This window comes from Hetaerina americana, unplaced genomic scaffold, assembly GCF_022747635.1.
Source record: "Hetaerina americana unplaced genomic scaffold, ioHetAmer1.1.p SCAF_9, whole genome shotgun sequence".
In the NCBI taxonomy this organism is placed as follows: domain Eukaryota; kingdom Metazoa; phylum Arthropoda; class Insecta; order Odonata; family Calopterygidae; genus Hetaerina; species Hetaerina americana.
This window is the reverse complement of record NW_027287538.1, coordinates 30,348,294-30,373,081: the sequence shown is the minus strand read 5'-3', so window position 1 is coordinate 30,373,081 and position 24,788 is coordinate 30,348,294. Positions and strand designations below refer to the sequence as shown.

General features: G+C 37.8%; 1 protein-coding gene across 4 annotated transcripts in view; it reads right to left on the bottom strand.

Moving 5' to 3' along the window:
• The window catches only part of spas (spastin), a 350,388-nt gene that overhangs the window by 211,943 nt on the left and 113,657 nt on the right, over positions 1–24,788 (bottom strand). Inside the window, exon 1 of one of the 4 annotated variants that reach the window (XM_071598123.1) lies at positions 22,835–22,939. The exons of 2 other annotated variants lie outside the window; for them this stretch is intronic. The gene's annotated coding sequence lies outside the window, so the exon portion shown is untranslated. Of the gene's footprint in view, positions 1–22,834; positions 22,940–24,788 lie in introns of those variants that run through there. One more of the 4 variants, XM_071598122.1, reaches the window with a different exon arrangement.

Below are 24,788 nucleotides of genomic sequence, written 5' to 3'. Positions count from 1 at the left end.
GACTTTGAGGCGAAGACGCGCCTCACTTCGCGATGTTTCGATGCATCGATCATGCAAAGTATTTCATGTACACTGAAAGTTGACGATGAGACATCAAACATGAGCAGAGTGATATCCCGTTTCCAATTTTGATCCTTGATTTAACAGATATGGAAGTGATGAGGGTAAACAGGGGTTAAATATACAGATTATATCGATATTATTATGCAGGACCATATAAACCACCTTGAAGGTTGCTTTTATTTTACCGGGGAGTATAGATTTCAACACGAACCAGCCCTGCAGTGTGTGAACTTGCTTCATGCAAGGTAGGGAGTCAATTTCCTGAGCGACCTCCGGTTTTCCATGAAGTTCTGGCAGCCTGAAAATTTCATCACTTGGATTTGTAAACCGAACGTCAAAAAATATCACTCGAAATTTTAGCAAGGAACCCTCCCGTCAGTGGCCGAACGCTCCACCCACAAGGTTAGCACGTCACCACGTGGTAAGAACGCAAGTACATTCATCGGCATCGTTTTCGCTTATGTCGGGAGCGAAGAAGATTTTCAAATAGCCATCACTTTTAAATTCCTCCCGCACCGCACAAACCTTCGGTTACTGCGATACACTGAGGAGCGCTGATACAAAACCACGCTTGCGGTATTCAACTAGTATCGTACTTTGGTGCCAGGCATCGGAGAGTTTGTACCGCGGCTGAATGGAAGAGTAGGAAACGGTGAGATTGTGAAACACACAAGGGAGGATGCGGTAAAGGCACGACAGCTTTTCAAAGGCCGCAAATCGGGGGTAGGTCTGTGTCTACTAATTTCCAACACTTTCCCACGTTTTTTATCTGCAAGAAATGAATCGGCTTACTGAGGGGGTGGGGTTATAACCTCAATTCCGAATAGCCAACACCCATAAATCACGCATGAAAAACTAGGCGTTTGTTTGCAAGGAAAAAGATACAAGATATGTAGTTATTTTTTCCGGCCATAATTTCTGGAACGGAGGTGTCCACCTTTTTAATCCACAGCTGCTCTCCCATTCGCCTCTCCAGAGAGGCAATGTCATAAAGAGGCTTCGGTAACTCTGAACGAACTATATTAATAACAAAAATAACTTATACACAGAAAATTTATCGCAATCTCCACTGAAAAACATCGTATCTCTTTTTCACCGTAAAATGAGGTGTGCATCCAAAATAAAATTTTAAGCACGAAGTTTGGACTTGACTCATTCAGTGATAATATTGACTTCATGATATGTTGTCTAATAAAGTCAAAATAATAATGTTATTAGGCGTTGTGCCATTCCTTAGGACATGGTATTCACTCAATTTTCACACTTAAAATTAATCTACTTTGGAAGAATTCAATACGGCATTTCACGGACCAACAGCCGAAGGTATTGCCCATATACATTAAGGTACTCTTTTGAAAGGTAACAGTTTCACAATAAATTTGTTTTCGCAGTGCCGGAGCATCAGTTAATGTGCACTTTAACATAAACCGAATAATAGAATTAATAGAATTTATTACTCGAACCTCTTGGTGCATGTCCATTTCATCATCGTTATTAGTAAGTTACCGGTTAAGGTATGTTATTGCACGGACACAAGCTACCAAACGGTACAGCGAAAATTCCCTTGTTTCTCCTAACAAACAAAACCCAATATCCTATTCTACTAGAAGCCCCACTTCAACTTCGTATACATCCTCCATTCCATTCCGTTCAACATCCCTATCCTATTCTTACCCCTTCCTCGTTTGTCAAGCATTCTCTCCTCTATCACAGTCTTCAACACCCCATTGACAATCAAAACGCTCTGAATTCATCTTTCCTGCCTCTCTTTGATTTCTCCGCAAAATTCTCTCTAACCCCCCACCATTTTTTCCTCGTTGGTTTTCCGCATGATACATTCACACAAGCTGTGTGATTTTCCGGGTACCAAGTCTTCCTGGGAAAACAAAACTGGCACAGGGAAAGGAACTTATGTGTGAATTTCATACACCGTCGGGCTTAGTACTGGGTGAACTGTACTATCACCAAAACGACCTTCGGGTTGATTGCTGTATTATATATATATATATATATATATATATATATATATATATATATATATATATATATATTAAATAACGTGAATTTTAATGGCCATCAAGGAAGGATGTACAAATAAAAGAGAATAAGAATGGTTGAAAACGCAAATGAAATAAATGGTAAACAGCAAAAACTTTGCCTGAAAGTTACTATTTCCTATTTATCTCCAACCTTTGCCTCATAGACTGCCTTCTTTACTGCCCCTTTTTCACAATTGGTGCCCATTAAACCTTCACATAATTTAATTAGAAATTGCACTTGTAATGATTCAAACTAGGAGAAAGAAACGAAAACTTCGTAAAATCGCTGTAATCACAAGTAGTCGACCGTGCAGGATGTCAATTTTTAAGCAGGTGTATATGCATAAGAATCGGAATTAAAACAATTTATTCAAAATACAAAAAAATTCGACCATGGTTAAAAAAATCGCATATATATTTAGAACACCACATTTTAAAGGAAGTTAGGGTGCACTATGCTCTGAATTAGAGTGTACCTAAAATTCATTTTTGGAAATGAAAAATCTTTGATACTCTAGTATAAACTTTCCTTTAGGTGGTAAATAGTATCAGCGTACGCCATAACTTTGACAAAAAAGGAAGCTATTTTGCTCAGAGGCATCTTCTAATAGATGGATTAATTTAATCTCATGCCCTAGTTGTCCAAGTAGTGTAAAACTATTATCCAGACATAAAGCTTTTGAGAGTTGCCAACTGCTAGATGGCATTTTAATCTCCACATCCCTTTTTATAAATGAAAAATTGGAAAGCATTAGAAACAACAAACATACCCTAGAGAAACCTTTTTACAAACGCTCTTAAAATATTTTAAATAAAATGTAGTTATCGTAATTATTAATGTTTTGAGTTTCTTCGAAAGTTTCCTGGACTAATTAATTGAAGATAATGGTAGCGCTAACCGAAGTCATTAAAGTTGAACTTTAGAGGAGAGTTTATTACAGATTTCTGCAATATACATCTTTATTATAATTAGTGAAACCCAATTTGAGCCACATGAAGTGGAAATAGCTGTGTATAGTATTCTTAATTATGGAACAAAATACACAGACTCTCAAAGTAAAAGTAAGCCACCTTAATTATATATTTTCCGGAAAGTAACGATATTGTCGGATTAAAAAACTGACTGACCAAAATCAAATCGACACATAAGATCGATGAATGGCACTATGCATGCGAGACCTGGGCTATTATCCCACCGATCCTTAATTACATTAGCCTGGAGAATTGGCAACATTTTCTTCTGATGCCTAAAAAGAATATCTATCTTATCCTGTGGTGGCCCAGGAAAATTTCCTTCACTGAAAACAGAAATGATGAACGTAGTAAAAACAGGGAGGAACAAACTATAATAAGAAAATATTTCAGGATAAATAAACTATAAAAGACGGATTATGGATATATGGAGACAGAATAACCATGTCACTCTTTTGGGATGATACACTTACTTGCATCGAACAAAGAATTCTTAATAGTTATAGGAGATTATATTATATAATTAGCCATTTCAACCGTAAAATAATTAAATGAATTTTTTCAATTAAAGGTGTGCATCGAAGTGAACAAAGACGAACATCTCAATTTAACAGGGAGCACGTAATAGCAAAAACTATGCTCCATCAACAAGAACGCCTAAAATGTAAAAATAAGATGTAAGATATATGCCCGTGTTATCGGAGAGATCTACAGAATACATTGGATAGAGGAAGGAAATTGATTGGACTCTATTTGTAAATCCATATTTTACCGTCTATTTCAAATAAAGTAACGACGGAAGTGGAGAACTGCAAAATAATCTACAACAAAAAAGATGAATGAAAACAAAACCAAGGAAGACGTTATTGAAAGACTACGTTAAGTTACGCGAGGGAGGAAATCACATGGCAAAAGATAGGGAACGTTGCAGGGCTTCCACAAGCAAATTTTAGATAAATAATCTATGATGACGACGGAAAGTAAGGAATTTGTTTTATGAAAAGGTCGTAGAAGAAGAATGCAGGTGATATCAAAGCCAACATAAAACATGTTTTGGATCGTTAAATGTAGTTTTATTTTGGTCGAAAATGGAGCGAGAGAAATGGACTCATTTACTCTAGAAATGGATCGGTAAAGGACCATAATTTTCTCGTTATATCCCGTCGATATAATCCCTCGATTCCCCTGTGCCTCATCCAACTTAGCCGCATTAACGTTTGGGCTTTTGAAATGGATAACCGTGATGGCAAAAGGAATTATATTCCCCAATGAAATTCTCTTCGTTGCTTTGAACCCTTACATACCATTCCCCGCGATATACCAAGAGTGGAATTCAAATTATCCGTATTACTTAAGGGCCTAACCTGAAGGTCATGGTCGGAGTCAATAAAAAAAGTTAAAAAATTTGTGTATGCTGTTTGAAATGTTACGGCAGCTTGTGAGTGTGGACGTTGAGGGTAGTCCCAAGGGTTAGGCAAGAGGCGGAAGATAGCGAAGAGCGACCGGGCGTGGCTCTGCAAGGCGTAATCCCTGCCGTTTTTCAAGTCCCTCGACCCCCCGGGGGAGCGACTATTCACCGGGACCTGGGAAAAATTGGGGTCGGACGGGCACGCGTCGCGAACGAAACCACGTCCCCGGGAAGGGGAGAAGGTGGCAGTGGGGCCGAGTAGGCAGAGATGAATGGAGTTGGGTGTGCCACTGAGAGAAGCAGAAGGGAGGGTATAGGAATACTCTTCACCACCAATGAAAATGAAAAGCGAAGAGTAAGGACAAAGAAAGGATCGCAAGTGCGGAAACCACGCTAGACTACTTTCCCTGCATTGAAATGAGCTAGTACAATGGCCATGATTATTTATGAACACAGTTTTCATTAGGGTCTTTGTGCGAGATTTCTTTAAGAAACAGTTTTTTCGAAATAACATTATTTTGCTTGAAAAAAGGAAAATTACTAAAAATTTCCGTTAGGCAATTAGCACAAAATTAAAATGATGCCCCATTTCCGATACCACTTTTATTCAAAATATTGTCTAATATATTTATCATGTAATTTGTAGAACCTCAGAATTTAATGAAAGAACCTGAATATTTTCCTTAATGACCAAATTCATGCATATAATTTTGAAGGAATTCAAATAAATATCAGTTACCCCGGATGCCATCCATATATTAAATGGATCGCAGGTTAAAAATATTTAAGTTCAAAATAACGTTTTAATTCATAAAAAGGATACAGTCTTCAGGACCAGAAACCTCCCAGATCTCAGACTACTTTAGTTATGAGAGACTTTCTCTCTTCTAATAACTGAAACCTAACAGCTGAATGGTACGCATTTGCAGGATAAATGCCGAGCGTATATGCATAGTCTACTAGTTTTTTAAAGGCAGTCAACTGCCTTTTTTCTACTAAACTAATGCCCATTATCACCAAGTTACGATAACTAGCCTCATTTTTAAATGCCGATACGTTAAGCACAAAAACATCACGAGCACTCATTTATCTTCACGGCTCACTAAAACGACGCGTTAAGCTTATTGATCAATTATCGACAGGGCACAAGTGTTATGGTGCTTGGGGTGACGCAGGGGATTATGGCTGGCCGACGAAAATGACACAAAATAACGGCAAAAATTTGAAGGTTCATGCGTTGTGACTTAGCTTCATAATAGTGAAGTGTTAACGAATTCCGAAATTGGTGGATATTTTTCATAGATGGCAATAAATTATGTATGTTCCGCATTAATACTTGGCAATTACTGCATCGCTAAAGTGTAAGGTACGTAATTTATAGCTAAACGGGATAACTATCCACACACGCATTACGATATTTATTATCATGTAACTACTATGAAGTCAATTCACAACGTATAAACGTGCCAATTCTCATTGAGGACCAAGTAGCTCACTTGAGAGAAATTGATCAAACTACCGATACCCTGCGGTCCAAACTTGATACTGGTGCAATTACATTTCCCAGGCTGAGCCCGTGAGCAAACATAATCGCATGGCTTGCTTTCGTCAGTTAATTAGCACTTTCCTGTTTACTGAATAGTTAACCAGAATACGATCGATCTTAGTAAGCAGATATTCCTCGGAATCAACGCAAAATAAAAACTTAGCGGGTAATTCATACAGAGATACACAGCAGCAGAAAAATTCATAGCAACAAAATAGAAAATATTTATCCTGATGCCGAAGGGAGTAACGAAAATAGTATTTCCGAATAAAGTCGAAATATATTCTATTCACAATAAATTTAGCCAGCACATTCTACCCTTAAAAATAGTCGGATTTCGCTTTGCAATTAACAGTACTTATTTTAACCAAAGTAACAAACTGTCTACCTGCAAATTGCTTCAACTAGTTAGAAATAAGGAACTCCCACATCAAGCTGTATTCGCACCTCTGACTTTGATGTTTCGCACGAATATTGGTCACTTCATTATATTATTTTCCTAATTTTTATAGACGAAACATGAAAATCTGTCACTACAGTCCCTCTTCCCTCCCGGCGGGGGGAAATTCCTGCTACCTGCAACGTTGGGTCGCATTCCCTTCCTTTTACTGTCTCTTTGGGGGGTAGAGTGTTTTGTGGTGCATTTTCATGTGGTAGTGATGTTTCACATTCTTGCTTGTTGTGTCCTGGCTTGCGTGTTTTAGGATGGCTTTCGTGCTGTATCCTGGGGTGCAGTTTTTTGTTGTTTTGCAGTGTATGTGTTTGCATGAGTATTGGATGGAGGGAGTTTTGCATGAGTATGTGCGCTGCTGGGGTGTAATTTTCCGTGTTGTTTTTTGCATGTGGTATTTTTCGTTTTTACGGTTGGTGACCTAACACCCCCCGCCACACGCCCTTGCGGCGGCTTGCGGGGTATTATGTAGATGTAGATGTACATAATACCTGTTATACGATCTATTAACAGATATTTTGAATGGATGGGGAAGCAGAAAGAATATCAAATTCCAACACACAGCATTAAGAAAGAACACTTGGTTGATAATATTTCCACCGCTGGCTGTTATTAGTGGCGAAGATATGTCAGGACTATAGGCCAATTACTCACATACACTTCACAACGACCTTTAAATCGGCACAAGCGTGCACAGTAATTAGTTTTAATCACTTTATACGTACCCTACATATCAATTGTAAAAGGGAATAAAAATCACCTATTTTAAGTTAGTAATTGTAAAAGTTAACATGAGATTGCTTTTTTTTCAGCAGAAAAAGGAAGTATACAGAGGCACCAATATTTTAAACGACGACGGCTATAAGCGATGAACATCTTTCATGCCATTTCGACAGTTTTTAATACTAGCATCATACATCCTAGGATATCCTAAGCATACACCTTCGCAAGTAAATGCACGCTTATAATCGCTAATGTCCGGTTAGAACTCAATAAGGCTATCACTGCGAGACGGAGACGGGGCTCGTGCATTCGCCTTTTCCCTCAGATAGACTCAAGACTCCGGGGATGACAGGAAAAAATGGGAAAACATTCCCAAGAAGGGCCGTCGGCAGCCGCAAGACGACGATGATTCGATTCTGAGACCCAATAATGCCTCGCTTGATCCCACATCGCATCTCGCCTCCTTCGTCAACTGGATCCAAGTGAAAATGGAAAGCCACAGGAAGAATGGGACGACGGAGGAGGCAACAGAACACCTGTCACATAGAGAGAAGACATGAAGCAGATATTGAGAGATCAAATGAATGCAGCAAACGTCAAGACTAAGAACCGGGGATGAATAGACGAAATTGCTGGTAGCCATCATAGCACATTTCATACTCCACGGATTTACTTAATACGACCAAAGATTTTCAGTTTCGCGGAAATTTTTTTCTTCTTCCGATCCATTCACACTCCGAAACGAGAGACATGCAAGGGAACTTTTCACACTCGAGAGACTCTTTTAATGTGACCTACCATTAAACCCTTAATTGCAGAAGAAAATTATAGTGCCTTGAAATGTTTCCCCAGGAAAGGAGTTTCCCGCACGGGAGGGAAATTACGAATTGAGACGAACACGATAACACATTTAACCTTACCGAGAACAGTTAGAAACTCAAGCCATGCCCATTACCGAAACACGTTTTAATTTCGAACTTGGGGCAGATAAAAAACTCCAAATTTCGTATTACCATTTAATATTCAGACACTGCCGTAATGAGTTTCGAATTAACCTCCCAAAGAGTAATTCGCCACATGATGTGATCCCGGGCTGAGTGAAACTTGAAAATGAATGTTGGAATATAAAAATGCACGGGTACATTTCAAGCCGAAAACTTTCTCTTGAATATAAGGCATAGCCTAAGTGGTCAAAATGGCGACTATAACTTGGGAGAGAGGGCAGCGGTAGAAAAATTGAAGAAAAAAATGTATCATAAGGAAAAGGAAATTGCGGAAGAAACTATTTTGGGACGACATAATAGCAATACAACGAAGGACTTGCGAAGGAGAAAAGACAAGGATAAATTCATGGAGCACATTCATGGAACTTGACAAGACGCAATTTCCTAAGAGATAACTTGAGTCCTGAAAACTACACTCACATATAAATCCAAATAGCCAAATGCCTTGCATAACTTGCGCCATGTACGAGCACTCCGGGAAAAGATAACTCAGAACAAACAATAGCAGTTTTTGCGAGGAACCTCAAAATATATACTGTTCGGTGATTTTGAATAAATCAGTCATTAATTTAATTTGTCCATATTTAAAAACGTATTAAATAAACATTAAAGACGTATTTAAAGATGTTTCAGAACAAAGTTGAGTTTATTAAATTTGGCCGTCGATATTTTAGCACATTCTAAACCACGTATATTCATAAAAATTAGGAAAATTAAAAAATACACGTTAAACAAAAAGACGCGAGGGTTTGGAAGCAACCTTAAATGCCACAAAAAGGAGGAAGATAGACTCGACTAACACGCCCCGCCACACGCCATCGCGGCGTATTGTGTAGATGTAGATGAGTCAAGTGAAAGTTATTTTAGTGATCTACCGCTCTCTTGATGATCTGATAAATTATAACAATGTAGTGCCCCAGAGGCATTACAAGAAGGTATATGTCACGCAAACATTTTAGTAAAAGACAATTATCATAGTACTGGTAATCTCCGAAGTCTTAAAAGAAATGAGGCATTAATGTGTATCTCTAGCTCTTACTTCCAATACGCTATTGAATGCCTTACACTATAAATTTTGAATCTAGGAAATTTGCATTCATGCATGAGGTTAGTTTCATTTCAGAAAAAAAGATGAACTTACCGACGTAGTCAAAGACAATAACCAGTACGTACCAAAGTCATTGCTTCTGCGCGCCATCTTAAAGACAATATGCATGATTGAGTATATACGTACATGAATTCGCTTAGTTTTACTGTGACGGACGGAAGAAAGTCTTCTTTACTGACACTAGTTAATTTATTAAAACCAAGTGAATTTCAAATGCGTACAATTTTCGAGCATTGCCATATTGAACCAAAAGCAGAAAAGAATAAAACCCCGAATGAAATAAAACCACTAAAAGCACAAGAACTTACAGGAGACTAGACATAAGGACAATGGGATCGGTGCGTGGAGACGGATAAAGCACCGGAGGTAGAGAAAGGAGAGAATGGAAACGTAAGTCGATAAAAGGCTGAGTCGACCGAACCATTCTGCCACCACAGGTGCGAAGGACCACATCTTCACACAAGCACGCCCTTGAGGGAGCCCGCCCACATCATAGCGGCGCTTATGTCGAAGCATTACCTTTCCCTCACTGTCCGGACACCCTTACTTTTCGTAACCCCATTTCCCTCTCCGTGGACTACCTGAAAGGGAGGGCAGCGAGCCCTTTACTTTATGTGCCGCGAAAAATCTAAGATGAATCCCCAGGGGAAGGGTGTAGTGAAGGAGGCAGGAGAAGGGATCACTGAGTGAGGACAAGGAGTGACGATGGGCGCGGAGAAAAAGAAAATAATTGCTAAGATCTGGAACTTAAAGCAAGTTTATAAACATACATGTACATTTAGGACAAAATTGTATCGGCCTGACCGAAAAGAAAAGATTCTCTAAATTGAGTAATTTTAGGTAGTAATCAAAACCACACATTTCATCGACTATATTTTCATCAGCATCAATAGTATTCTAAAAATATACAGCAGGCCTTAGACAATCCCTAGCGACAAAGAATTCCGTATTTAGTTTCACGTGGACGTCCTGGAGTGGCCATTAATGTTTCCTACCTCAATCCTTCATACTTTTTTCTTCATGTCATCTAAAAAAACTATTCCTTCCCCTTCTCAATTACCAAAAATTTTTCCTTTATTACGACTTTCAACATTATGCTGCATATCTATATTTGCACCACTCAGTCTTTCTGTTTTCTTCCGTCTCAACCTGGCAACTTCCTCTCTTCTCCTACTGCAGGCAAAACTTCCCCGTAAGTCTTATTTTCTGCTTAACTTATTTTCCTTAAATAATTCTATTCGTCTCCATGAAAACATCTCCGAAGTCTGTAATCTATTGTCATTGTCTTGCTTCGTTAACCATATTCTGGACCCATTCAGTACTACGGTCAATATTAGTCTACTTTTAATTAGCGTAGTTAACGTAATTAACATAGCCAAGCTGGAGGATAACATCAATATTTGTTAGGAGCATACTGCGTGCCTTCTCAGCTGCAATCTGTCTTTAATCCAATTTTACAATGAATAACCTCGGCCAAAGTAAAGAAGGTCATAATTATGGGCATATGGCAGTGTGGTATCGAATCCAATCAAAACTTACGATCTTGATTCGATGAGATGAAAGGATAATATGGAAAACCGTGATCACGATCGAAGATATTAACCCAAAGATTGTTTTGACGGGGAAAGTATTTTCTTCTATCGGACTAACTCCGTAGTCACGCTTTAACTTCCCACATTCAGGATAAATGGGACAGTTATTTTTCCTGTCCCACCTGAAATCACCCCGTAGGTTCTCTTACGTCCTCAGAAAGTTACATAGCTTGATTAGCGGGGGTTGCTAACAGGCATCACCTGTATTTGAACTAATAACCGGTTCAACGACCAAATGCTATTATCAATCGGCTATCAGGTTTCCGAAGACAGTTATAAGAGGCAATTACGTATCATACTATTATTGTTGTCCAATGAAAACCACCTAAACAAGATTAAGGTCAACTATATCACAAGAACTAAAAAAATAGACCTTATAATACCAAAATGAAAATTGAATCAACGATCAAAACAATTAGATATTAAAGAAAACCTTCCTTTGAAGCTGACCGATAAAATTTTCAAAAATCATTTGATTCACTTCATACAAATTTGCTTATTGGCATAACATGGGACGCAGTCGGATAGCGGGATTTCGTCGGAAGTGTTCAGGCATATTAAGATATTGTACAATGTACATACTTTAAGCCCCATGTATACAACTATCGTACAAATGGATAGTTATCAATCCTAATGACTAAGTCAAACTGATACGTGAGGCTGAAGGTTCCCTAAGACCCTGTGAATTTCTTACCCTAATTTCCTTAATAAAGACAAGGGATATTGAAAAAATTACGATCTAATCACAGTAGTCAATTTTAAATTGTATGAGATACCTCGTATTGTCGAGTAGACAACCACTCATATTAGAGTAAATATATTATAAACATCTTATTTAGCATACACTAGCTCTAAATAGCACACCAAAATCACGTAAGGACATAGGAACTAAGGTTTTCCCAGACGTATTAATCTAAAAGTTCATTAATTCGCCCTCATATGATTTCTCCGTGTACCTAGAGTCAAGCATAGAATACACAGTAAAATATCGCGATGCTCATAATTTGTACAGATAAAATTCGCTATCGACGAAACTATGAATGATATTGCAAACTCATAAATTTACTGCTTTGAACAACATTTCAAGCGCATACATACTCAAACTAATTATTGCAGGTAGCTGCATTATTTTTTCTACGTGCACATTAGGAGCAAAACCATAGTCACAAGAGGAAAGCAAATTGCAGAAAAAGAACTAAAAACGATAAGAGTCACAAAAATCATATATCTTTAAATGCATTGTACGAAAATGCTCAAAAGATAGAAGAGGTGTTGACAGAAATGTAATGGCAATATTTGCAAGCCTCCAGTAGCGAAGGAAAGCTTCGGAAACAGCCACATCATAGTTCCAGCATGTAATGAATGGATGAGAGTATCGGTAGCTGGTACGGATAATTATCATGGGCAAGGTCAATGAAATTTGATGAACAGAACTATATGAAAAAGGTAAAACTTTCGGTTGATATGCCTTTAATAGCCCTTCAACTTCTGCTAACGAAGCCTTGAAAATTCATCATAAAGTTCAAGAAGACTCGTATAATTTAAATAGCATAACGTTAAGTGCTATTAATTGGGCTTCAATACGATGGAAACGACTAATAAGCTCACTTTAAAATTAAGTCACGCATCATAACGATTCCTTTAATTAAGGCAACACAAAATATTGTTGAGCACTCTAATTAAACAAGTTTTCCTCTGCAAAATCTTAATAGAATTAATTGGATTCCTCCGAGTTTTAAAATGCTACAGAAATCTGAAACTATACTATAATTAATAAAAAATAGCATTTTGAAAAATCAAACACGCTGAGCGCACACATTGTTAACTCCGAAAAAATCTATTTCCGGTACTCTAAAGTTTCATACCATGTATTGAATTCACTGTGCTCGGCATTGCTCATTTTGCAACACACTTGATTATTTACAAAGAGTAATCAAGAAATTAGTTAAACCGCTTTGTTTTCATGAAAAAAACGAGAGAATACAGCCGCCTTGAAAACCTGAATTAACATTTTCACGTTTAAAATAAAACTAATCTTAAAATGCAGCGTTATGCCGATCAAGAAATTGTTAGAAAGTATTCTAATTTTCAATCAAATTGGAATTAGTGCCATCATTTTATGAAGGCTCGTGATCACTGAGAGAGAAAAGTGGCCGGATTATATATAAAATTATGGTCGGATTGTTTATTTTACATAACCACAATTTTTATTTATAAATATCGTTGATGGCAAAAGTTACCTCGTTTTCATTCTTAAATATTTTCCTGTACTACACGTAGAAGTACTTCATGCACACGCGAGACCAAGACGGTCAATCTTAATTCTCCACCTCAAATTAACCACTTGAAATACCCTCTCTCCCACAAAATACCAAAAATTTCATAAGTTAACGTATGAGGCATTAGCAGTGGCAAAACAAGATTCTTAACTAAATTGATGAAGTATATAGCACCGCGAGATAGGGTTTTTACACGACTGAAACAGTTCAATGGATAGAGTTCCACAGGGTTCTATCCCCGGCACAGTTTCCTTTTTTTAGATGGCGTCGGGTATCAGCAGAGTGGGCCGCTGAATAATGAATGCGGCCTATGAGAGGAGGCCTCCCGGGGCGGTAACGTTCGCGTCCTTCCTCACGAGGGAAAACCGCTGTCACCTGGCAACCAACCCTACGAGCCAAGGGCCACCGCATTCCCACGAAAAGCCCTTTCGAGGATCGTCAAAAGCTATTACGTCACCGAATCGAAACGGCACTCCAGAGAAATACCATCTCAATGATAGAGAGGGAGGGTAAAACTTTCCTCTTCATTTATGACGCAAGAATTGCCATTTGTAACGTGTACAAGACGTATTAAAGTCAGAAGAGAGGCAAAATAACCCACTTAACTCCGCTGCCGATCCTTCATTGTACTGCTTTCAGTCTTGTTTTTGCTAGATAAATGGTGGATTTACGTCACTTAGGTTGCGAATGTACCGTGTCACAAAAACTTTACTCAATGGGCAATAATCTATGTCTTTCCATAGGAAGTACCGTAAATCAGCGGAGAGTAGGGAACAACCGGAAAGAAAAAGTTTTTCGCAACATATATCATTAAACAGAAGGAACGGTTTCCTTGATCCGCTTCGGCAGTTTGCACGTAATGAATTGCGTCGCATGGATTCGGGTAACTGGACCCTAAGAATTCATGGAAAAGACTTTTAAGCCTTTAAATAAGTTACTTTCTTTTTTCGGTGAAGAGAGCGCCATTTATTTTTCATTTTGCTGGATTCAAAGACACCAACGACATAGTGAAACAAAACAATAGAGACATCAAAACATTTAAGCCGAATGCAATGCTCACAGACAAAAAAAATGTCTCCAATAAAGGTCGAGACGCCTTTTACTTGATCTTACGGATACACTTACCGATGTATAGCAAATATTTCCAAAGGTCACCGTCGAAAAATTACATATTATCGCTGTAAAATAGTAAAATAATATTCGGTCTGAGTAACATTTTGCAGAATTATGGAACTAATGTACAAACGTGTACACATCAGAAACATCATCTGTATGATGACATACAAACAGGAGCATAAAAAAATAACTGACGATTCACACCTTTCACACAAAGTGCACACGTTTAATTTAAATGAGCATTCATTAAGAATTATTCAAGTGTCCTCGCACGGGAATTGGTGCAAGGTTGTGCCTATTAATGTTCCATACTCGGAATTGAAAAATACGCGAGTGTATGTGAAATAATGAGGTCTACCGAATACGCTTGTTATCTGAAACATCACTGTATGTATATTACACACACAGATATACGAGAAATTCAATAAAATTTTCTATTAAGATTGAAAGTTAAGAGAAAAGGGAGGCAATAATAAAATATGTATCGGAGTTACGTTGGGGAAAAATTTAACTTTCTCGGTCATTAACTACGGCAGTTAAATGCTGGGAAAGTACAGCGCGCACGAGAAATACGTTCGTTCACCCAATGTTGCCTAGCGCATTGCATCCATGCGACGCCAGACGCAAAACCTCACTTGCTTGAAGGTCTTCTTTCGTGCGATACGGGAAAGGAGGCATGAAATGGCTTCCGAAGCGTATAAAAAGATGGATATCTTCCGAACTGCAGGAAGAGGGAGGAGGGGCGAAAAGTCAACTGCAAAAGCCCGTATTTCGGCGTTTCTGAAAAGAGGACGAAGGAAGAGAGTGAGGGCAGCCGGAAAATAATGGATGGATTTGAGGAAGGAGACGCAGAAACATTTAAGTACGACGAGGGTATTTATTAGTACCATGAACACGCAATGTGTGACTGCCAACAAAAGCTGCCCCTATTATGAAGCAATCAGAAATTCATTTTAACAAAATCCACCCATAATCAGAACATATATGCAGATAAATATTTAGTGATTACTCTGATTAATTCATTTTTGTTAACTGCAGGAGGCAGGAAGATGTATCCCAGCAGGAATAAACATAGTCTTTCTCAGACTACAATTGGGCCCAAATATAGTAGTAGCAACTACAAAACGAAGATTACACACGGCATGTATTTTGAGAACGTGTTATTTCATGTTATGTGCATGTGTCCTGCGTATATAAGTGTATATACACACATGTATACACACACCCACAAGAAGTAAATGGAAAGTGCATCTCATCATACCCATACCATTCTTGTCCGATTATACACATACCAGCTAGCACAAATTACCTCACCGGAATTTTCGTAGTCATAGAAACTACTCAAGATCCCCGAGTTTTAGTCGATTTGTGGAAAGGAGTTCTACTCATCTCCAATAAAAAGAAGTACGTCAACTGCTCTAACATACGAATCAATTCAAAAACGAAACACAGAGCAGAAAGATGTCGACATCGGCGGAACGATCGATGGGGTACAATCGAATCTCTGAAAGAAAACTCTCATTTCGAATGCGAAGAGATATTCCAAATCGGCAAAGGAATTCATGAATTATTTATCGGAAGCTAAGAGGTGCTGAAAAAGATAAAACGACAAATTTACCCGCCGATTTCGTTACCTTAATTTGACTGAATGTTAATCATGAAATGGCGTTGAGCATGCATTAGGCATGTCAATTTCGCAAACAAGTGATTCTCAAATTTAACTACGTTTGGGGATAATCATAACTTATAAGTGATGACGCGTAAATATATCAAATACAAAAGAAATCAAAGGAAGATTGAACAAAACAAAACGCAGACGGAATCATTTCGAAAAATAGCGAGTACGTTCAAGGAAGAACGAACAACAATACCAATACTAAAGGTTGGAATACATGAAGTAATACTGATGAAAAAGTTAGAAAACAGGCTATTTAAAAATAATAATTTTTTCCACATAAATGATGAGTCGGAGTACTGAGCATAATCACTTCACAAATAATTCAAAATTATCACAACATTCAAAATTATCTACACCCTTTCAATATCACAATTTCTGAAATACGAATCATCAAAAAATATGACAAATTTCAATAGATTTAGAAGCAGTCGTTTCTCCGCTATAAAAAGGAACGTTCCCGGTAAATTATTCTAAAAGTGATAATGTCCCAAATAAAATGAATCGTAAATATTTTTGTATTTTTTTATTTTTAAACTTTAATTCGCTTAAGGGAACACTGATTTATTGCTCCCTTCTCCATTTAAACGCGTCGAAGGTGAATGGATCATTAGGATATCAGAGCGAAAAAGAAATGCCAATCCGTTTGCTAAAACGCAGCCTTTTCCGCAAGCAGATGCACACCGAAACACTCATCCTCTTCGATAAATATGTAAATGCAAACAGCCAAAGAGGAATGGATCGTGGGTCTTTATTTACGAGAAAAGTACATATGACCCGGCAGTCCATCATAGTGCGTTCTTACGGAAAGCCCGGCGAAATTGAATCGTGATAAATGGTCCGTAGCGACCGAATACATTCTCTGAGGACTAAAGTGGAGACTGGGCGTCGCGTCGGCTCGAAGAAAACAAAAGAGGCGAACATATCACGGCATGCCGCAAATCCTTTGTCCCTTTCCCTTTAGTTTGTTACCCACCATCTTCCTCAACAAAATCTCAACATCCCTTATCATAAGAACCACTATATCCCCAATGAGAGTACCGCGGAATATTCGCGAATTTACAAAATAAAATCGTAAAATTTCCGGCATGTTTTGTGAAATGAACGGTAAAAGCTGTACAATAACGTCCATAAGAGAGAACAAAATGAAAGAAAATTAAATAAATAACGGGGAGAGAAAATAAAAATCTTATTCCAGGAATAAAAAAAGAAAACGGCATTATTCTTACCCGTTTAGAATCAAGTCACGTTCTGCATTGCAGTAGCGCGCTTCTATTTCCCCAAAGAATGCAAGCTTTTAAGAATCTGCTGGCAAGAAGGACTGAAATCTTGGTCGGCAAAAGGAGTAGGACTACTATTGATGAGGCAGAACGTCCTGCATTTTTCCGCCAGTCACAGAACATTACACACAGTATGTACACACGCTGTGCGCATCTAATACGCCTACATATCCTTTCAAACAAAGCTATGAAAATGAACAAATTAACCTTCAAAACCTACTTTCGATCATTCATGTAGCTATTGTACGGTTCTATAACTCAATCCAAAATGCCTTTAATAATTTTAGAAGTCATAGTAAGGTTTTATACGGCAATGAATCAAACTGCGTACTGATATAAAGAATGAAAAAAGTTGAATTTACCTCACAAAAAGGAACTGCGTCTTTCAAAACATGGGACCGATTGACTGTGCAAATATTCGCGAACACATTCAATAGCGTATGCTTATGTATAATTACTTATCCCGCATCCTTAACATTTTCAATCTATACATAATATTGGTAACTACATATTTAAATTCGTCATTTTTACATAACATTATGAGCACCTAAAAAGTCTCTGGAACACTAGTACCAACGGATATAAAGAAATAGGCTGCATTACATACCGAATATTGATTAGTGCTGCATATCCTCGGAATGTTCCTAATTATTAGACGCAGTATTTACAGCAGAGCCCTAAATATTATCTATTAATTAATGAACCACGTAGGAAATATTTTCTTAACGATGAGGTCGACTCTCCCAAACGTTATGATGGATAATAATACTCTGTCACATATTAACTAATTCACAATATCTTCCGCGAGAAATCATCGTTGCTAAGCAATTGGAATCATGACAGAACTCAGAGCCACAGTAGGGACCAACACCATGAAATATGCATAAGAATACGGCAAGCGGATCTGAATTCAAAACGGTACGGTTGATGTGAATAGGTTCCATTTCAGGCTGGACTATAAAGAGGGCATATGCGCAGTCTGGCGAGGGAATTATGCGTCACGTTGGAACGGTTCGACAAATGGAATGGATGATAAGGCCAATCTCGCTTCAAAAATGGAACACGAATGACACTTTAAAAAATTTACGATCAAACTAATACTGGAATTTTAGAGACGATTATTTAAGTCGGTATTCAGTCAGAGGGGATCGAGATGGTGCGGGGGCTAACGTACTGGCCTGAGGGCGCGGGTTCAAATCTCGGCGGTGTTGAATATTTTTCAGAGGTATCTCGATCCCTACTTGAGATGCTTTGTGGAGGGCACTTTGAGTGAGTACGCCGTCCGTCGGATGGGACGTTAAACTGCGGATCCCTTGGCGCCTTTCGTAAAGAGTAGGCTAATGCCGACGCCGGGTTTCTCTCCACCCTTCATCCTTTCCTGTCCATCCCCTATGGCGCAAATGACCTTAATTGTCGGTCGCCTCCCCTAAAGACTACTACTTCAGTCAGATATATGAATCACCAAACGCAACTCCCTGGAAACTATGATTAAGGATATTGACTGTGTAGTACGCGCGACGGAATCAGCACAAAAAGGGAAATTATCTTTGATATTTCAATCCAAACTGAATTATAGATAAGATGGTATGTACACTAAGTCAAATGTTACGTTTTGGTATTACTATCGATTAAATACCTCGTTCAATTCATAATTTATAATCGGTAAAATAATATCGATTGGTTTAAAATTAGCTAACCGTTTAGTTGTGACCAGCTATAGTACCGTTTGGGCAAGCTGCAGTGGTGCTCCCGGTAATAAAAGTTTCACCGATAAACGAATGAACACCTACGTTTCTGAGACAGCCAATACTACTGAATCCACTAGAGCCGTGCAATTTCCGCGGTGAGGGAAAAAGAATGCTATCCTTCACTTTTTACTTTTCTCACGAAACAACGACCTCTCGTAAACTTTTAGCGCTAGTGTACGTGTGTGTGGGCATAAAGGAAATGAATAAAATATTTTCATTGCAGCCCGAGGAAGACGCACAGTGACTAAATCCAAGCTGCAGTTTTCCTTTCCGTAATTAATTCGAAAATGCATCCTATATTATTTTTACTAAAAAAATAAAACGTATTGATGGATAATACTTAGACTCAACGGAAACTATACCATAACACAGTTTTATCCAACACGAATTTTAATATTCAATGAAGAGATGTAAACAAAAGCATTGATTTAATCTGCATTCAATGGACATTCACGAAGATATTTTATCTTACTCTAAAAGACGTTTGTCTGTAAGCAAGATAAAAGAGAGCAGTAAACACTTGTGAATCCAATACCACTCAATTTAGCTGTCAGTGTACAGATAAGTCATCAGTGGAGACAGATGATGTAAAGTCTAGCAAAATTGTACATACCTCGATGATTACGTAATTCTCTGTATACTCACCGACAAAATTTACTAATTCAAAATTATAACAAGACATGCAAGGCGTGGAAGAAACCACAGTTAAGCACAATACCAGCCGACAAAAGATCTGCCCTGACCAGGTGGGAAAAGTCTATTTTCAAACCTAGAAATTCACTTCTCTTTGGCGAGACGAGGAAGGAGTTTTATGTAAGCGTAGAAAAAACATACAGCAGGTTCATCTCCATTCCGCACATTTGATAAGACACCTGCGGTACTCAAATCACACGATACGGTAACTGACTGATTGAAATATAAATTCCGTGCACAAAATTATATGGGATTCAAGCTCTCAGAGCTGGAAGCCATGTAAATGAGATAAGTTGTTCATCAAAATCGCCCGCCTTTTGGAGCAATGACTGTGATAAGAACATAAACAAAATTTAATAGTTTCTGCGGAATTTCGTAGCGCGGTTTCAGAAACGTATGAGCTTCCTTTCTGGGAAGAGCGTCCCTGGACGCACGCGCTATAAGAGAGATCAACGCCATCAAAGCTCACAAGGAATGATGGGAGCTCGTCAACGTCTCCTCGAGAAGAATTACGCGCTCCTGCGGGATATATTACCTACCATCAGAGTGGTTCCGCGACAGCGTAACGGCGATTGCACTATTTTTAGCAGGAGCACTTTCCCACTCAGAGTGTAGGTGCGGCTTGAGAACTTATGATTTTTTTAAAGCGAGGCAACCCTGGACGGATACATTTTCAGGGGACGAGGATACGAAATCCCCCCCAAGTTGGAATTTATATTGTGCGCTCCTTACACAGGTATTTCATACGCATGTCTTAACCAACGTGGGTGGATCAGAATGAATGTATATAGAACCCAGAGGGATTTCTTTGCCTTATAAACTTATAACACGACCAACTCCGGAGGAGATTTTTTACTATGATCTAAGAGGCTGTATATTACAATATTGATCCAAGGTGAAAGCAGTACATCCCTACAGCATTTTTTCTGCTTTGAAATGAACAGAAAGTAAACTGAATCGATGACACATTTCAAACCACTTGCTGTTAAAATAAAAACTAGTTTTCATTTTTACGACTAAACAATTAAGAACGATATTTTTACAGATCAAGACCAGTAAATGCTTTTTAGTATGACGAAAAACACATACATAAAGTTGGTTTCAAACTGGTCTACAGGTCCATAAAAGTGCTTCCAATTTTATGACGTGAATTTACAATACACTAGCGATATGGTTGAGTGCAAAGCATAATCGTAAAATAATCATAATTCGTAAAAATTTCATTAAGGTACCCTTGCAACGACTTTCCCCAAATCGACTTATTGAAGTGGGCAAATCATGAATTTTGGGAGGAATGAATTACTTTTGCACTGCCAGCACATATTAAACTAGTAAAACTCTCCAAGCGTTGGCGTCCTCGACTTAACAGCTACTTACGGATTGCCTAAGGGAAAATGAATATTACCAGTATTATTGCGCAGAAAATTTTAATACCAAACAAGAGTAATTATGATACCACAGAAGGTCCAGATTCATAAGTTTGGTCATGGATTACAGAGCATGACTCCACGAAAACACTTTTAGAAGAACGTTGCGGCATCTCCCGCAGTTTCTTTGAATTTGCATATACGAGCATCAAAAACGGCAAATGTGACCAAATAATTCTAAGAACTAAAACCTATTTACTTAAATACCTTTATCCTTGAATTATAACCTTATTTTTATCCACACCGTCTGAAAACAAAATCCGATGCAACCTAAAATTCATGGTTCTGACGATATCTCATTCGCATTAAAAACATCCCTGTTCTAAAATATTTCAAATATTAAATCAGCAGAAGACTTGAAATTCTGAAAAAAGCCATTACAATGAATCGATTAATAAATGATTTTAATACAATAGTCTAACGGCTAAGGTTATAAGGCACCGCAAATTCAACGTGGAATTTCATCGCGTAACAGATTATAACATAACGTGACATACGGATCAACCGGCATGAGCGGTGTCCGACGAGCTCATCAGTTCCGTATAAAAATTAATCTACATAAACACGAGTGAAATATACGTATAAAAGGTTCAATAACGATAACAATAGATGATAACCACAAAGCAAGACAATCCGAAAAATTAGACATGCACACAAAATACTAATGATCTATACATGAAGATGCAATATTTTGGCGAAGAAAAGCATCTACTAGAATTACTTTCGCTCGACACATTTATAGCCAATGACCTACCAGTTGTGTAAAAATAAACGTATTTAACCTAATCTCAGCAGGGATGAACATTGGGATAATTTTATGTAACGAAATAACAGTACCAATATACCAACGAAGAAACATTTTCTTCATTCATATGAGCACTAAAACCCAGAACAGGACCTAACCTAAATTACTAACTTCATATTTGCAAGTGCCATTTAGCGAATTCTATGTCTTGACATATTAAAAAACAAAAAACCGACATTTTGTAACAAAGTATGCAGTCGAGGATTAGTAGTAGTCACTGATTACAAGTCTTAACATAACGCTAGAATATATATGCTTTCCATTCGACATTTGAAAACATATTAATGAATTCAATACACTAAAACAGAAGACTGGGACCATGAAATGAGAGAGAATTGTAACTATTACGACGATAAAATACTTGCTTTTTTCATGGAAAGGAGAAACTAAGTATTCAATACAACAGCATTTTTGTGACCTAACAATTACATTACGAGTAGAAATGGCGCTAAGACGAAGTTTTAAATGACAAAGCGATGGTTCATGATATTATGTAAAAATGCATGAAAGGATCTTATATTGGATATTAATCCATGAATGAATTTTTTCTACAACTATAAAAGAGTTCACCTTCCAGATAAACTCACTCTGACCTCTTCAGGTAGCATACTATTGGACACAGACGTGGCAATGAACCTAACATTAATTACGACGAGAAAGTAACACTTTTCTAAAGCCACTATCACATCGATGACTAATACTATAAAAAATGACTATCCCATTTAAGAATCACATTTTATTGCTAATTAAAGTCAATTAATGTTCAAATTTATCTGCTCACTAAAACATCTATCTAACTCTAGGAGAAATGGAAGAAGAGAGCCTATCTAATCGAATCGATATCGCTCCTAATCTAATCGATCATGCCTAATAAAAATATGTTCAAACGAAGAAAAGATAAATACTTTTGAATCCTTAGCTTGAACGCGTCAACTCAGTCGAAACGGCTGCCGATATCGCTGACGATGGGAACGGCTTAACAAGTCAGGAATTCAGCAGGAGTGTTCCGGATCCGATCGGGTGACTTACCTGTGAAAAAATAAAAAAATATGATATAGGTCAAACTAAAAACAGAAAAAAACACCTTGATTAAAATATTTTATTCCAAAAAATAACAAAGGAATGTGGTACATTAATGAAATAAAAGTTACGATTGCGCCAGTAAAAAATAGGTGGTAAAAGTATTTCCTAATATGGCATTGGGACACGAATCTTTTCCTGTGAAAAAAGTATCACGTTATCTTATTAATTTTTATTCCAGATAAAATTAAGGGGGGATAAAAACAATCGTTTCACCTATCTTAGGACGCAATATTGATAAGAAATAGGGGAAGAAAAGTTAGTTTCCAAAAATACCCCAGGGAGGATTAGCACAAGTTTGAACAAGCAATAGATACGAAAATCACGCTTCACCCATCAATTTTGCGTCCCTACAAGCCGAATTATAAATCTCTACTGGTCGCCTGTCGCCATAAGTCAAAAATTCAAATTGCACCGATCTTTAAAAAAAAGAATGGGAGGGAATTATCAAGACGAAACGAGTCGACGAGCGAGGTCCAGAAATGAAACCATGGAAACAAACGGCGACCTATGGATCCAACGTCGAATGAGAAGATGAAAACGAAACGGAAAAAACTTCACTGGTAAATACGTTTATGGCATACGGTCGAATAACCGAGGGTTCCGGCTACTGACAACGGTCGTTTGTTAGATGGCAGAGCCGTTAACGCTAGCACGTATGACAATTGATGGCCGAACGTATCGACATCCACTATGGAGCTATCATGTAAATCGTGCCTTATTATCTCCAACCACAACCATTTATAAATCCGGCGTAAACAATTGTGACCGACGGATGATGGGACTAGCGCGCAACACTCCCTCTTTCACTGAGACCGCGGGAAACAAAAGCGTTAGTTCACCCGGAAAACATCGGTCACCCATGTTCGAACAAAAATGCTGAACGTATCTGGAAAAATGTAGAGATATTGCTACATTTGTCAGCCAGATTTTACTGCGCAACCATTCATCCGTGTTTATTTTTGTGTACGAATTCTTATTTATTCCATATTTGCAGTAACATCACCCCAGTACAAGGTAATGTACTTTAAAATATAATTCAAAACAGGAGGAATTAGCGGGAGAAAAAAATGTGTCGTTCAGATTTCCGACGAAGGCAATCAACACACTTTTCATCAAAAAAGCGTTCTTCAAATTAAAATTTCATTAAGAAATTTAACGAGTGGTATCCAAGGCATGATAGCACAACAAGTCTCTAGCATATGTTATTTTTAAATGAATACACAACCATTATTTTGACCAAAGACTTTACCTAACTGCATATGAAACTAAATGCTAATGGAGTAGGTTAGACCAAGAAGTCAGAGAAAGAATGGATTACTATTAACACCCTGATGATTGCGTAGTGTGTTATCAGAGGATATGGATTGTAGACAACGTTAATGACGATTGGTAATTAAGAGAAATATGATGCAAACATTCTGCCTCTCTGCACTCTACATCTCACATCCACCTGAAACGAGGTAAACAAGACGTGTCAAATCGCCATTACATATTGTTGATTTACGAAGTAAGAGGATTACAGCCGTATACACGCATTTCCTTGTTGGGGGATACATTTAAATGATCCGTTTATCCCTGAAACTAAAATCATATTTTTTTTAATGTAATAAATCTGTATTCAAACTTAATTTAAAAATAGAAATTTTGAAAAATAGAGCAGATGACAAGTGAACCAGTTATTGAAAATACACAGATTTATAGAACCTAAAATGCATAATCTTTCGCTCGAATCTGGAAATGGAAAAAAAATAATTTATAGCATAAACCCATCGACAC